Source organism: Choloepus didactylus, chromosome 12 (genome assembly GCF_015220235.1).
Source record: "Choloepus didactylus isolate mChoDid1 chromosome 12, mChoDid1.pri, whole genome shotgun sequence".
Lineage (NCBI taxonomy): Eukaryota > Metazoa > Chordata > Mammalia > Pilosa > Megalonychidae > Choloepus > Choloepus didactylus.
Window position 1 is genome coordinate 93,594,592 of NC_051318.1, and position 16,478 is coordinate 93,611,069.

The following is a 16,478-nucleotide window of genomic DNA, read 5'->3' on the forward strand; positions in this document are numbered from 1 at the left end:
CCACCCACAGCTGGGTGGGACACATCTCCATGCAAACAACTTAATTCAAACTTTCCAACTTAATCCCCACTATTCTGTCTGCCCCACAAGATTGCATCAAAGAATATGGCTTTTTCTGGGGGACATAATACATTCAAACCGGCACACCACCCAGCCGGGATATTTGCCTTTTATACCAGCCATTTTTATGAAGCTATAAATTTCCCGTTTTTACAGTTACGGGTCTTAATCATCATGAATACCATTTCTGCATGTATCTTTGGTAAATGGAATTAAAATTTCCACATGATCTGAAAATGCTAAATTGTTAATAGCTTCTCCAGGGCTTTATGGCTTTGCTCTGACCTCTGGTGATTTCAGCATTGTTTAGGCATATTAAAATATCACAATTTAGACTCACGAGCCTAATGTAATTCTCCAGACATTTTTTCAATCAGTTTTTGCTGCTTTCTGATACTCTCCAAAATGGAAAAAAGTCATTTTATAAGCAAACTGAGTTCAAAATAACAGAGACACAAATTTGTAAACCCTGCAGATATTACAGCACCTCTTGTATCTATTACCACACTTTAAACCATTGATTTATACTATTCGATCGCACTGTGTAATCCATAGTTTTTTTTTGTTTGTTTTATTCAGTATTTGGCTCTTAAGCAAATCTCCATTTAGAATCTTTTTCTTAGAGATCATTTTAATCTCATTCATTTGAAGTTTTGAACTGACTCTTTCTATAGACGCTTCGTTTTTAGGTCACACAGCTTTTTGAAGCAGACTCCAGCAAATTTCTTGGATCTCGATAAGCATTCGATTCAAAAGTTATCTTTGCGCTGTTAAAAGAAAAGATTCTGCAACAACGTGAAATTTAGAATCTCACGGACTTAGTGAATGATTCCTGAACTGGGCAGCATCTCATCCAGAAAGCAGAAGGGAGCTCCAAAGAGCGGTAGATAGAGCAGGGTTTATATAGACTGGCTTGGACAGGTTTACACAACCAACAAGGTAGCTAGCAGTATAAATGACTCCATTGGCTGTATTAAGATGTTATCCTTATCTGGCCTACTCCAAAGCCAGAGGGGCCAGAACTACAATTGGTTGGCCTCAGATTTTGGGTTCTAGGGATGCCGAGCATTTTCAGAAACCAGCAGCTTAGTTAAATTTTGGTTTACTGACGCCAGGCTTAGCACGAGGGCTCCCTGTTGGGCCTCTGTGTGTATTTAACAGAGCTGTTTAATAACCGTATTTATGAACACTGTATGCAGGTCTATGGGGGACACGTCTTAGCTTTTCATTTGCTTGTATTTTCTTTGATCAATTCTGTATGTTTTAGGTAAATAACATAAAGCAGGGAAAGCAGGGAACAGTCTCCCAAGACAATAAATTTAACATGCTATTCTTGATTTCACCATGCAATGAACGTTTGTGCTTCCTGGAAAACATCTTTTGCATTGACAATTGCTTTCGCTGTTACTTGTCAGAGCTGATCAATGAATGCTCAGTAAACACTGAATACTCAGTCGAGGGGCAGGCTGGCTCCGGGACGGTGTTTCCACTCTTGCTGTGATCCCAAGGACTGAGGATTTAGAAAATAGTTTAGCGAGGGTACAGTTGAGGCTTAATTCTTCGCTGATACCAAGTGTGTGTGGTAGATGGTGCAATGGGGTCGGTAGGAAAAGGATTGTTCAATTTCCGTGGGAATCAGTGGAAACTGCAGAACCTGGACACATTGATAAAGGGTCCAACAAGGCTGGCCTGGACCTTAAGAGATGCTGGCTCTGTCTTTTGGATGAATGTGACAACTCCCTAATAGGTCCACTGTCTACTTCAGCTTATAAGTCTGCCCTGAGTTTGTCTTTCTCAAGTGAAAATGAAACTCTGATATGCCCTCTTTGAAACCATTCAAAGTTTTCTTGTCTTGCAGGGAAAAAAATACCAAGGAGTTGGTAAGACCTCTAGAGCTAGCGTTGGTTGGCCCCTGGCTACCCCTCTGGCTCTGCCTTAAAGCAGTTCTCCATTTGCCCACCCCAGTCGGTCTCTGCAGAGTGGCATGGCGCCCCTGCAAGGGCCCTACCAGTTTTCCTTTCCTGTGAATGTGTCTTTGAATCAGCAAATTCCCCATCTAAAAGGACCTCTCCCAGCCCATTCAACTTTCACCTGCCCTGGTAGCACCTGATAAAAGAAAACACTCTTCGTACAATTTAAGATCCCACAGCTTTATTGAGCGATCATGAATAGGGCTCAGAAAGTAAAAGGGAGATCCACTGAGGGAGTGGAAGGGGGAAGCAAGTGAGGAAATGTTCTGCTTGGCTGACGTTTAGTTTCCATTTTACACAGGGGGTTCTTACAGAGTGGGGAGCAGATATACTACATTGGTTAGCATGGCAGGCTTGACTAATCTGATCAGCTCTTTCTACCAGACCAGAAACTAGTTTTATTACTTATCAACAACCCTGTAGAGTATGTTTCATTTTCTTGGAAAACCCTTGCAGGTTTTTGTTTTCCGCGAAAGCTCTTCTCAGAAAGGGGTCCCATCCTGGCAAATGACCAATGCAGGTGTTTTATTGTAGTTAACATTTTCTTGTACTTAACACCCCCCTACCAAACTCCTATTCATCTCTCAAGACCCAGTTCAAACATTATCTCTGTGAAGTTTTCCCTAATCACCAAGCCCCTCCAAACCACTGAATTAGTCATTCCCCCTTGCTGACAGGGCTGTGTTCAGACTCCTATTCCAGAACGTATTATGACATGTGGTAATGATTTTTCTCCAGCAAGACAGCAGTTGCCTCCTTGATGACATCATAAAATCACATGGGAAGATTTCTTCAAATACCTATTCCCAGGCTGTACCCTTGGAGATTCTGGTTTAGGAGGTCTGGGGTGGAGCCCAGGACCTATTTATTTTTTAAGTGCTCCATGTGATTCTGGTGTGCACACCTGGTCGAGAATCACTACACCAAACTGTGGGCTCCTGGCAGGCCCAGATTGGGCCTTGCTCATCTTTGACCCCTGTCTTTAGTGGAGTGGCACTGAGTAGATAGAGTTTCAGCAGATGAAAGAAAGAGTGAGAGAGGTGGGGTGGGAGGAAGATAGAGAGAAGAAGGAAAGAAGGAAGGAAAGAAGGAAGGAAGGAAGGAAGGAGGGAGGGAGGGAAGGAAGGAAGGAAAGAAGGAAGGGAAAGATAAAAGGGAGGGAAGGAAGGAGCATGGAGTGAGAAAGAGGAAAGAAGAAAGGAAAAGGGAAGGAAGGAAGAGAGAGAGAGAGAGAGAGAAGCAGGGAAATTCTAGGCTTATTATAAAAAGTTACCCTCTAGGGAAAAAACCCTGCAAAGCAATATAGGGAGTTTTGTGCAAAGAAACCTCCGTTTAGTTATGAAGACAAGATCCATCTCCAGAGAAGACAGGTGCCAGTAGATAGACACACTTAAGAAAGGTGTACTTGTATCTGGGGATGGGGTGGGGGTGGGGGGTATGCATGGGCATGGCCAAACCATAGGGCTTATTCCTTGTCTCCCTTATCCTGCAAGCACCCATTGGAACCATCCATAGAAAACACACCAGTCAGCTTCTTTACTTTGGCTTGCAGCCCGTTGCTTTCTCTGGAGGTCTGACACCCAGCTGAAAAAATCTGCTTTTGTGAACCACCAATGATTCCCAAGGCTAGCCAGGCATCACCATCCTTCAACTAACCTCGGCGATGAGGAGTCCCTGTGCCACTCTGCAGAGCACACCTACCAGCCTTGGAGTCCCACTGGCCAGCCCGTCCCTCACCCAGAGTTAGGGATCTGCTCCTGCAGAAGAAGCCTGGGCAGACAACAAGAGCCCTGGAGCGGGACAGGAGAGAAATCATTCCCATCTCAGGAGTTTCCATCATTTTCCTCTGCACTGAATGCCAGGATTGGGGCTACACCCCTTGCAAAATCAGCTCCATGGCTGCCAAAACTCAAGCAAAACCAGGTCTTTGCTAACGACCACCACGATAACTCCCTTGCCCTCCTAGTTTTCTCCATCAGTGACAGACAGACTTCAGGACTTTTAACAACCAACGTGTCCAAATAATGAGCCTGGGCAGAGCTGTCTGGAATTGCTAACAATGGCGGGCCCTTGTTTTGGTTTGAAAATATGTGCTCTGTCTCGGGATGGAAAACTCGTGCAGGGCCCAGCTCCTTCAGCACAAGGCATGGACAATATGAGGGAGAGTTATGATAGCAGGTACGAGAGCCTGACTCCACTTGGGGCCCTGCCAGGACCCCATAAAAAGCCCTCCTTCTTCTAGAGTCTACACCCTACAATCTCATGTTATCCATTAAGAGGCTATTTTTTTTCTATGAGATGCCAGAGCACACTGCTTAAAGCATTCTCATTCATTTGGCTTTACTTTATGATCTTATTACATAGAATTTGAATTAAATCCATTTGGCAATGTTTTACAGTGGAGGGGGCAGGGGATCCATCAGGAAGAGAGAGAAAAGGAATTTGTCAAGGAGGGGACAGTCGACATCGCCAGGCTGTTTAGAGCGGGGAGGGATGACAGGGTGCAGATAAAGACAGCTCAGGGCTGGGAAGTGTGGGAGCCCCCCTCAACTTGGGGGGATACAGGAAGTCCCCATGCCTGACTAGGGCCTCCCTCTCTCCTTTAGGGCGTGGGGATTCTCCCAAAGTCCAGCTCTGCCCACAACGGTTCTGTTGAAAACTTTTCAATGTTTTCAGAATAAACCCCAAATGCTCAATGCAACATTTGTCTTCTAAAATCTGCCCTCCCTCTGCCGTTAACAATTCAATTTAGATTCTTTCCCTTTCATGCTTTCCAGGCTCCAGCTGAACACAATCGACTTCCTGTCGACCCCCCTGCCCCCAACCTGGCTCCAGGGCCCCTCACACCCCTCAATCCGCCCCCAACGCCCAGACCCAGACAAGCTGTCACCTCTGCTTCAACATTTCAATTAATCCTTCTCTCGAAGGAAGGAATTGGTGCCTTGTCTGGACATTGATGGCATGTTATTTGTACTTCTTTATGACAATTATCACTTTTTATCTTGATTTCTAGTATCCATGCTTTCTTGTTTTAGTTTTTGTGTTTTTTTCCCAAAATTATAAGTCTACAGCAACCATTGTTCAAATGTTTTATCTTTGAATCACTTGTAGTACCTAACACAGTGACTCACGCATGAGATGCACTCAGAAAATATCTGTTGAATGGCTATGTATTTACCAACCTCAATAAGCAATATCAGAAATAAGGGGTCTGGGTCTGAGGTTTCTGCAGCCGGGGCAGCACTGCCATTCTGGAGGGCCTCGGTAGGACGTGGCCCCAGGACTCACGTCTGCTCTTGCTCCCGGGCCCCCAGCAGGCCTCTCACTTGTGAAAGCTCCCTCCAGGGCCAACCAACGCCCCTGCAGGACCTTGTGGCTGTAACTCCTTCTACTAGTGGGAAATTGACTCATCTCTGTCTTAGTTTGAATTTCTGAGCAAAGGGATTAGTTTGGTCCATTTCAGCTTTGCAGGCCAGAGGATTCAGGGATGGGGGTACAGGGATGGGGGTGCAGGGAAGGGGGTGCAGGGATGGGGGTGCAGGGATGGGGGTGCAGGGAAGGGGGTGCAGGGATGGGGGTGCAGGGATGGGGGTGCAGTGACAGCTATGGCCCAGGCGGCACCACCCAGTCACGCTGAGCGCCCGTCCCTGTCCTCGGCTGTGACCTCGTGGCTTGGGGAGGGTGAGGAAGGAAAGTGACCTGTGCCCAGCTGGAGCAGACAGAAAAAACTCCGCAGTCAGAGGATGTCACAGGCTCCCACGCTGCAGGTAATAGCTGGGGGTGGGAGGGAGTGAACTAACCACAGGTGGTCCCTGACTTGGAAAATAAGAACTAAAACATAGGCAAGGGAAAATAGAGCAAAAGGAAAAGAGAAGTGTTTTAATGTAATTAACAGTTAAGAAGTCTTCTGAATTAAGCAATAAACTTAACATCTTAGACCCTTAAATACAGTTCATTTGATCCTCCCATATTTTAGATTTCTATGCTACCCTGGGTCCTCATTTTTAAGACTTTTGAAGTTTGGCTTCATAGGTTTAAAAACAAACACACAAATGAAAAACACCCCGTAAGATGCTACCCAATTAATACCTGAGACAGAGCAGTTTTGCCTCTAGAAGTAGCTGTTGCTTGTGCAGTTCTCCCTACCAAGCCCTCCGTTCCCGGGGCCTCTGGCTGTTTTATCATCACGGATGCAGAGCCATGATTAGCCAGTTGTTATAACGAGCACGAGTTATGTCTTTTAGCAGATTAGCGCCATCGTCCTCGCGCACCCCAGAGAGTCTGCTAAATTACGATTAGGGATGATAACGATCCGGCTGCCCCCTCGCCCCCTGCCCTCTCTCCCCTGTGCTTCTTGCTCTTGCTCCCCCTTCAGGAAGGCTCGGTTGAGAGGAAGACTCCAAAAAACCACCCTGACAGCCAACATGCATCGAATGCTTAATCCATGCCCGGCGCCTCTCCAAGCACTTTCCAGAATTACCTCGTCTAACCCTCACAGCGTCCCTACGAGGCGGGCACCATCCGCGTCTCTGTCTTACGGGGGAGGACTCTGAAGCCCAGAGCAGGTTAACAAACCGGAGTCACAGCCGTGGCATGAGGTCGGGGCGGGATGCAGAGGCCGTCGGATCTTGCGGGTGCAGGGCGCGTCTCTCCACCAGCTGCTCTGCTTGGCTCCATCCTCTCTCTTCTCTCTCTGCGCTGAGAGTGGAGCCGGCGTGAGGGGGCTGGAGGGATAAGGGCAGGGCAAGGGACTTGGCACGTATATGGCATAAAGCAAGATACTGCACCTCTCTGTGCCTCAGTTTCCCCGTGTGTAAAGTGAGAATAAGAACAGTACCTACCTCATAAGGTTGTTGGGAAGATTGACTAATGCGGGAAACGGAGGACTAGATTAACTAAGGGAAGTGGTTATGTGTTATCCTTCCCCACCCCCAGCACTATCTGTGCCCCACCTCTGGGACAGCTACCATCCTGGGAGGAAGTCCTTGCTAATGTCCTGGATTTTCCTCTCCGAAGAGTTCAGCCCTTGACAAGAGGAAAGCGTTCCAAGGATGGGATTTCAGGTTCCACAATAAGCTAAGATATTCTTAGGTCCTGGCGTGCAATAACAGTTCAACTTATTCTGCACAATGACATTTGAGATGGGTACTGCTGCTATCCTCATTTACAAATGGGTGAACTGAGGCACGGAGCGATTAATCAACTTGCCCAACATTGAAATTGGGTATGTGGCAGGGTCAGCTTTAAACTTGGACACGTAACCAGGTGCCCCACTGCTTCTCATCGCATTGAAAAGAGCAGGGAGTGATAGGAAAGTATCCTAAAGGAACCTGTATTTTACATGGGTACCCTGGTCTTTCTTCGGGGTGCATACGGTCCTGAAGAAATAGTGTACCAAAAAAATAAGGACGAGGCCACAAAATATGCTAAACTTTTGGCCAAGAGAATAAAGGAGGCCAAAGAAAAATGCCAAGAACAGATTGCCAAGAGACGAAAGCTGTCCTGTGAAAGCTCCTATCTGTAAGTCTGAGTCCAGCCAAAAATAAGATTTTCTCAGTGTAACAAATAAATAAGATCAGACATTAAAAAACAAAACAAAACAAAAAAGCCTCAGCTGTCCCTACCCAGTGGACACCCCTCTGCCACATCAGGCACCCCATCTCTTACTCTCCATCATCACCCCACCCCATGCACCAAAAAATAAACAGAAAGAAAAGCATCCTTTGCACAGCCTGGGAAATTTAGATTTAGGAGTTAATCCTGCTTCGGCCCGAAGACACCAGAAATGATTTTTGTGAGGGATATATTTTGTTAATTGATTTTTAATTTCATGTTATTTCTGATATATTTTCTTGGAACAATTCCACATTCTGCTTCTCCTCCCTGTGGGTGGTTGTCTATCAGACCCCCTTATGATTTTCACTTTTGCACTTTCTGTAAAACCATCTTTTCACTTTGTCATTCCCGGGGCTTCTTTTGAGTTGCATAGCCTCAATTATCACCTCTACATGGGCAGCTTTAAAATTTATACCTGAGTTGCAACCCATCCCTGACATCTGCCGTGGAGTTTTCGTCTGCTTTCAGCTAGAGCTGGGAATGGCTGGGTTTCCTTCTCTTTTCCTGATGTGGTTGGTGGCAGGAAGACAAAAGTGGGGTGCCTTAGCTTCTGAAGTCTGGTCACAACTCCATATGCAGAGCTGAGGTGAGTTAAATATTTGCTGCCTTTTAGTTAGACCCCTGAGCACTTCTTTAAAAAAAACAAACCATGAACCTGCTATTCCTGTTATTTCCTTTCCTGAAAAAAAATTAATCTGCACAACGACATTTCAGGTGTTGTTTTTATTCTTTCCGTAGAAAGACCCTTAAGGGGTCTCTGTCCTGGATATTTCAAGCTGGGGCTTATTCCATTTCATACATCATCTCACCAAAGGCAGGAGACTCTCAGCCAAACAGATCTGGGGGCTTCACCTGCCCCTGCTCCTCCCACACCTGCCAGGAAAGTATAGCAGTCACTGGTCTGTGACGGTGGGTGGGATTTTCACTTTTCCTATAAAGGGGAAGGAAGAGCAGAATCTTTGACTAACGCATTACTCAATAGGCATCGGTCGTCAACGTGGGCCAGTCACTGAGGAAGGCACAGAGATACATGAGATAAAGGGATCCTCTTAGAGTGCGTGGGAGAAATAAATCATGTGCCTATCTCCCTCTTCTGAGCTGAAACCTGACGCAGAGAGAGATTCAGGAGTCTGACAGACGGAGGTGAAAATGTTGGTTTTATTACTGGTAAAACAAGACTGGAGGACATGGCTTTGATGATGAGCAGACTCCTATGACTTCACAAACCTGCCCAACTCATGACTGGAGAATCGGACCACTGCAGCCTCCCCCCAAAACACAGAGCCTGCCCAGGGAGCTCAACTCATGGCTGGGAGCAGATGGGCTGTGTTGTAAGACCTATCATTTCACATGCTGCCTGGGTATCTTGGAGCCTCACAGGGCCCCAGAGATCTACCCATAAGTTCCCCTGCTCATGTCAGATGTACCCCCTGCCCCCAAATCAAGAGAGGTCCCCCCACTCAGCTGCACCCTACCTGCTCCTCAACCTAGCAGCCTTCTCTTCCCTGCCAGCTTGTGAAATCACTCAAACAAGCCAGTAGCATCCTCCTGCAGGAACTGGGGAGGCACTCCACCCTCTTGTTACTACAAACCTGCCTCCCTCAGCCCCTGCTGGTTCCCTCTGCTCCCAGCACAGCCCCCGTGTGGCTCTGTGTGGCATGGGGGGGTCCTCTTCTGGGGGCTGTAAGTCTAATAAACTTCTACTGATCTCACTTGTCCAGTGTTGGGGGTCGTGTGTTCAGCCATCTCCAGAGACCCAGGGCAGAACTCAGTCCCTTGCCAAGGGGCTGAAGAGGAGGTGGACAGAATGCAGATATACCCTGGCTCCTCCATCTGTGGACAGATCTGGAAAAGAGGAGGAGCAGAGCCCAACCTAGCTATGTCCTTCTCCTGAGCTCGCCAAGTAGAGAAGCCAGTTACTCTGCTGCAAAGAAGGGGCGAGTGAGGGTGAGAAAGGGCCAGGAAGGCTCTTTGGGCTGAAGACCCTCTACCTGTAAACTTGGTACCAGGGAAACAGAGATGTTCCCTAACAAACAGGGCCCTTCCTCCCACGGAGGGTACAGCCCAGAAGAGACACAGGCCAAGAGTTACAGAACCATATGGTAATTGCCTAACCAAGGAGGCAGTCTCTGGGCTGAGCCTACCAGATGAGAGGGCCCCTGTCTGCTGGCAAGTTGCAGGGGAACTAGGAGGTTCCCAGGCTCAGAGCTGTGAGAACCTGAGATAAAAGGGCAAGTACAGGCGAGGCTGGACACGCAGGAGATGAGCAGGATAGAATTTGTCCTTCTGGCTCTCTGAAGTCCAGCTGCCTCTATCTCCATCTCTTTTGTGCTCCGAGAATATGGGGATTGAGCACAGGACCCAGAAGGAAGGTGTCCCACAGGGTAAAGAACCTTTTGTTCACACGCCTAGCAACGTGCTGGGCACACTGGGTGTTCTTACGTGGAGTGACATCGTATCCCTTTGTCCACTCTCTGCCCAGCTGGAGCACTCAGGTCACTTTTTCCTTATGCCTCATTCTTTTAACCGTGGAAATCCCAGTCTGAGTCACCTTCTCACTTCCCTGAGCATCAGTCGTGAGCATCCCAGAAGTGATGTTTGCACAAAGCGTGATGCTCTCGGAAGCACGGCTCTGTCAATACAGGGTTTTATTATTAGAAGAAGATGAATTTTGAAAATGCCAATTCTAGGCTTTTTGTTATGACTGAGTGTAACTCAAGGCTGCAGACAATTTGATTGTTCTGCTCGGGGGAGCTTGGCAGATCCTGTGAGGGCTGGTGCCTGCCCAGTGGGGTGATGGAGGGGAGAGGCAGGCTCCTTCCATGGGGGCTGGCTGCTGCCCAACTCCCGGGGAGTGGTCAGGGAGGTAGCTCCAGTGTGGCTGCCCACCCCGTGAGCACCCATGGCCTTGATCTCTGCTCCAAATCCACCCTTAGCTCAGAGCTGAGGCTTGCAATGCATGTGATGAAGAAGACAGAAATCTGTATTTTCGCATGAGATCGCCTGAGTTGTAAGCATTGGCCTCAGATTCAAATAATGACTTCAGAACAGTGTGAAAGGCAAACATGACATGTCTAGTGGGCTGAATTTACCCTCTCTCGCCAATGGGCATCTGGTCTACCACAACTTTGCATTAATGTTTCAGTAGTTGGATAACATTGCCAGAGAGCTCAGGTCTCAAGGAAATGCACTTCAGCCATCCAGGGAGGGCAGTATCTGTACTGTGCATGATATTTTAAACTGCTTCCTAAAATTTTCAGCTTTACCCTAATTTTTCCCTTTATGATTCCAGTTTGAAGGCTTGTCTGAATTGAGTTTTGGATCTTATAGAGCTGATTCTTAGCCACATAGGGAGGCTGTGGGGAGGGGTACACAGGGCAGAGCTTGCACCGTCAGGCAAGCCTGGGTTCAAATCCTGATTCTGTTGCTTATTGGCTGCGTGATGTGGGAAAATCACTTAACCTTTCTGGGCCTTATCTGCAAAAGAGTTTACAGTCCAGAATTCAAAGGATAATTCCAAGAGTTACTATAGGTAAAGCACCAAGCACCCTCCCTGGCATAAAGCAAAGCCACAGAAACAGTGCCTCCCTCCCCCAATGTAGAACCCCAAGGAGGGTAAGTAGGAAGTCAAAGGGGTGACTCCTGAGAATAGAAAAGTAAGGTGACCAGAATCAGCCAGCATTCTGAGCACATCCTTAATTCTCGGCAGGTTGCTGATCTAACTGGCAAACAATTTGCCGCATCCTTTACTGACCTCCTTTACCTCTGAGGATGAAATAGCCTTTCAGGACAGAGTTTGAGCCATGGAGTTCTCTTGTGCCCTTAGCATTGACCCTCAGTCCCTGCGTGGGTTGACAGTGATTCCTTCTCTGAGATGCTGATCACTTCCCTTCTTCCTTCAGGAAGTCCACAGATTCTTCTGTGACGCTCTCACATGGCATTTACTGTTCTGTCTCACTTGTTAGTTGTCTTTTTTCTTTGTTATAATGTAAGCGGGAGTTGGGGGCACCTTGAGTTTGCTGGTTGGGGGGCAGGCAGAGTTGGGGGTTCATTCTTCCTCATCTCCCTCTTTCTCCATCAACTCGGATGGGCAGTTGACAAGCAGGAAGCACGACAAATTCCCTCCTAATTAAACCACAGCACCTCCATTCCCCCTTCTTCCCATTTTCTTCTTTCCATTGATATTGCCCCATCCCTTTCCGATTTGAAGTTCTCAGATGTGTCAACCATTGCCTCCACCCCTAGACTGTTTGTCGCTCTCCTCCATGGATTCTTGGAGGCTCTCATACGCCTTCAGACATAAGGCTTTGGAAATAATGGATGGTGAGTCTTCTTCTATTTACTGTTATTTGAGTGAAATTCACATAACATAAAATTAACCATTTTAAAGTGCACGACTCAGTGGCATTTAGTGCAGTCACATTGGTGTGGTTCCAGAACATTTTCGCAACCCCAAAAGAAAAGCAGTCACTTGCTATTCCCCCTCCCCCAGAAACCACAGACCTGCTTTCTGTCCCCACGGATTTGCCTATGCTGGTATTTCATACGCATGGAATCATACAACATGAGACCTTTTGTGTCTGGAATAAGCCTTTCCAGGTTCATCCACTCTATTGCATGGATTGGAACTTTTTTCTTTTTTACAACTGAGTAATATTCCGCTGTGTGGGTAGACTGCATTTTGTTTATCCACTCATCAATTGATCACTTTTGTGTTGTCTCCACATTTGACTGTCGTGACTGATAGTCCCCATGTAGTAACTGGATCTTCTTCATCATCGTATCCCAGTACCCACAACATAGTAGGCCAGCAACAAATATTTATTAAGTAGTTGGGTGGATATTCAATAAATGCCAATGTAATCGATTTTAAGCTCTAAGCTTAAAGGGTCACGTTACCTTGTCTACGACTCTAAGGAAAACTGCTCATACATTTGGTGCTTGACAAATGTCCTGGGTGATGCTGCTGCTGATAATATGGGCAATAATAATGAAAAAGAAAAAGATGATGGTGTCAGCAACATTCTACTCTGCTTCTGGTAGTAGCAATGGGCTTCAGAGAATGGTAGACGAATTTACGATGGCAGGACCAGATAACTTAAAGCCAGCCAGTCAGCCTGTGTTTTAGATGTTCCTCCACTCCTGCAGAAATCCAGAAAAAGAAGACAAAAGATCTAAGATTAGAAAAGAACTGCCCATTTCCCCGCACACTGGAACTTGAGCCAGCAGAGCTCTGGCATGCTGGGAAGCTGGAGCCACAAAGAAAGGAGCCAGCTGCTGGCTGCTGGGAGTCGGGTGGCTCTTTTGGAGGGAAGGCAGCAAGCTGGAGTTTAAGAGAAGATGCTTGGATGAGATACTGACAGCCCCTGAGAAAAGAGCGGCACTGTTGCATATCAAAGAACACTCACGTTGCGAGAAGAAAAAAAATCCATCACACACTGGCCTTTTCATTGACATGTGAACAAATTGTCAGAAACTGTTTTCAAGGTGTTTGAGGGAATGCAAATTATGTCCTGGTTTATGACACCTTTTGAAGTACGATGACTTGCACAGTGCTGTCGCCAAGAGTGCCACTTTCAAGTTGTGTTACACAGAGAGCTTGAAATCGCCACGTGATCTCCCCTTCATTCACTCCTGCCTTCCTTCATCCATTGAACTTTTATGGGGTACTGAACTTGGTAGGAAAGGATGAATAAAAGGAGTGGGAGTAACAGACACACAAATACTCTGTGTTGATTTCTATAATGGCAGTACCAACAGAGGGCCCTGGGGCACACAGAAAAGAGAAGCGCACCTCTACTTGAAAAAACCAAGAAACAAAGGTAGCATGGGATTTGTTCTTTAAGAGTGAATAGGAATTTACCAGAATGGGCTGGAATTGGGGAGAGGAAGTCACTGCTGGCAGAGGGATAAACGTGAACAGAGGTATCTGTAGCCATAGACCTAAAAATCAAACTTTGAGGAAGATGGAAAGAAAGAATATAGGAACAAGGTTGGTTCAAACATCAGATAATGCAATGATCAGTTTAAAAATATTTGAGATGATCCATGATTAGGCAGTATTGTCAGAAAGGGAATTTGGAAGAAAATATCTTTTACTCATAATTTACTAAGCAGTGGTTACTTGCCAACTTTCCAAAAGGATTTGAGGTGATTTACAATTACAGTGTCCATGTTATCAATGTAAATGCAAACCGCATTGATCCGAAGTTGTAGCAGATGCTGTTGGTGGGCTGCTCTTGACCCTCACCATTCCTGCATTCAACCATTTCCTTCTGCAGGCACCTATGGCTCTGCCATCTCAGCCTGCTCACCAGCAAGGTGGGAGGGCTGGGAGATAGGGCCCCAGCAGACGATGGCAGAAGAGAGTTGGAGGGAACTCTAAGTCCCTCAGTGGGACAGCTCTGAGATGCGTTCTACATAGGCGCCCAGAGGTCCCCTGTAGAACTGAGCCCCAGTTGCCCACAATGGTCTCTTGCCCTTTGATCCACTCTGTTCTGGTTCCTTCTCTTTCCTTTCTCATTTCCCCATTTCCTTACCAATGCTTCCTGGGATCACCTCCCAAGTAAACTACTTGTTCTCAGATCCTTGTGTCGGGGTCTGTTTCTGGAAGAACCCAACCTATGGCAAAAGTGGAGATGTCATTCTTCTGAATTTTCCAGGAATCTAGGAAAATTTCCTGAGTCCTGCCACAGGGTCAGTGGTTTCCTGCTCTGGGGTCAGACTGATGATAGGAGAGTTTGGGGAGCAGGGATGGAAGGAGGAGACAAATGGACTCCTCTGAAGTCCTCGTGGGTGTTGTAACCAATGGAAATAACAAGGTGACCAGGTCTTACAAACAGACGGAATTAATGAAGTCTGATGTTTGTGTAAAATTTAAAAATCTCTTCTACACACACCCACAGAACCCTGCATTCACAAGTAACCAAGCATGTGCATCTTTTAAATGCTGTTAACATTGTTTGCTGTCTTTAGATGGATCCTGGCACTAATCAAAGCCTGGCAAAGGGTTGTCTTCAGAGAGTTCGTATGACTGTAAAACTTGGCTGATGTCAAATTACATATTCCAAGTCCCTTGAGTGTTTACATTTCTATTTCATTTCTGGAAGGAAAAAAAAAAACACCATCATTTGAGCTCTCTTGAAAATTATCTTCATCCTTTATCTAAACTGAACTCCAATTTTCAAACCTTCAAATGTTTCTATCTTCTTTTTATCCACTTTTATTGAGCCACCTATCTCTTCACTAGCTCACATGTCAGTTCTTTTCTACAAAAAATAAATCTGCTTTTAACTCAATGACCTTGAACTTGGAAGAGGAAGGAAGGACAAAGGAAAGTATGCAGGGCCTGATCAAGAAACTGCAAACTCACCCCTGCGGCTGGGAAGACTCTTTGCATGCCTTCCTCACTTTTGGACTTTCATCTCTAGGCCAGAGTCGTCAGATAGCAAAACCAGGTGTAGGCCTGTGGCTGAGAGGGGCCACGTTGATTTGGAAGCCTCTCTAAGGATCTGATCTGGCCTTTCGGCAGACAAGGGTTACCATGGTAACTAGACAGAGTCATCCCAACACACAGAGCTGGTTGGTTAAGAAAATCTATCTTGACAAATAGTTGGTGTTTTCATTTGAGGCAGAGTCAGAAACTCTGCCTACAGCTCAAGGTCACCCTTTGAGCAGGAGAAGGCCAGTGATCAAAGTAATCTGTAATGTCTGTAATCAGGTTCCCAAAGGGGAGAGCAGGGTCAGAAGCAGGTCTCTTTGGCAGGTCTGTCCTTAAGAAATAAGCCCAACCAACTAAAGACCCTATGAGTGCAATTAAGAGCAGAAGTCAGTGATGCTGATTCCTCTTGGGTAGAAGGACCACTTCTCTTTTTCTCGCTCACTCACTCATTCACCCACCCATCTCCTCCTAGAATCTCCTGGCCTTTCCAGCATCCTTCTCTCTTAGATGATGCTCCAGACTTTGAGATTCATTTGGACATGAGTTCAATCCCAGCTGTGTGACCTCATTACTTAACCTCTCTGTAACCTCTCCGGCCTCGGTGTCCTCATCTGTTAAATGGACCACCTATGGTGGAGGGCAATTGTGAACAGCAAGTATGAGAACCTTGTAAACTGCTTAGCACAAAAGGACGATGCTGGTAGCCAATAAATGTTGATTCCTTCCCTCTTATCACTTTTCTTTTTCTTTGTGGTCTTTGTGTAAAGAAGAGTGGATATAAATTGGAGATAAATACATCATCCTTCTAGTTCTGTGGGTGTTTGGTTACAATGAAAGAGTTTGATAGTAGGTACTATTCAAATGGAGGGAAAGACTCACAGGGTAAAGGCACAAGATCCTAAGAAAGGTGGAATGGGATGAGAAGAAATATCAGTCAAGAGACTGTTTGGCTATGACTGCATCTTGCCATGACCACATCTAGCGAGTCCAGACTGCTGGGGGCTGAAGGTAGGAGAAAAATGCACAAGTGTCACCAATGGTCTAAAGATTTCATTCATATGAAAAGATGATGCAATTAATGCACTAAACTATGAAATAAAGCTATTTAGCATTTTAGTTAATAACAACAGTACATACCTGACCCTGAGCAAGCTCAGCAAAGAAAAAAGTTGCTGTGAATGTTGAGAAGCCAGGGAGAGAATGAAAAGGATCGCTAAATGGCCCAGATCACAAAGCTCTTTTCAAATCCCCGTGAGCTAGGGTCTCCTGCACGCACAGTGCTACATCTATAGACTACCTTTCAAATGCAGGCATTTGGTTTTCTCTTGAACTGGCTCCATATTTTAATCTCTATAGGATTGCAGAGTCATGAACATAACTGTGACTCTGGT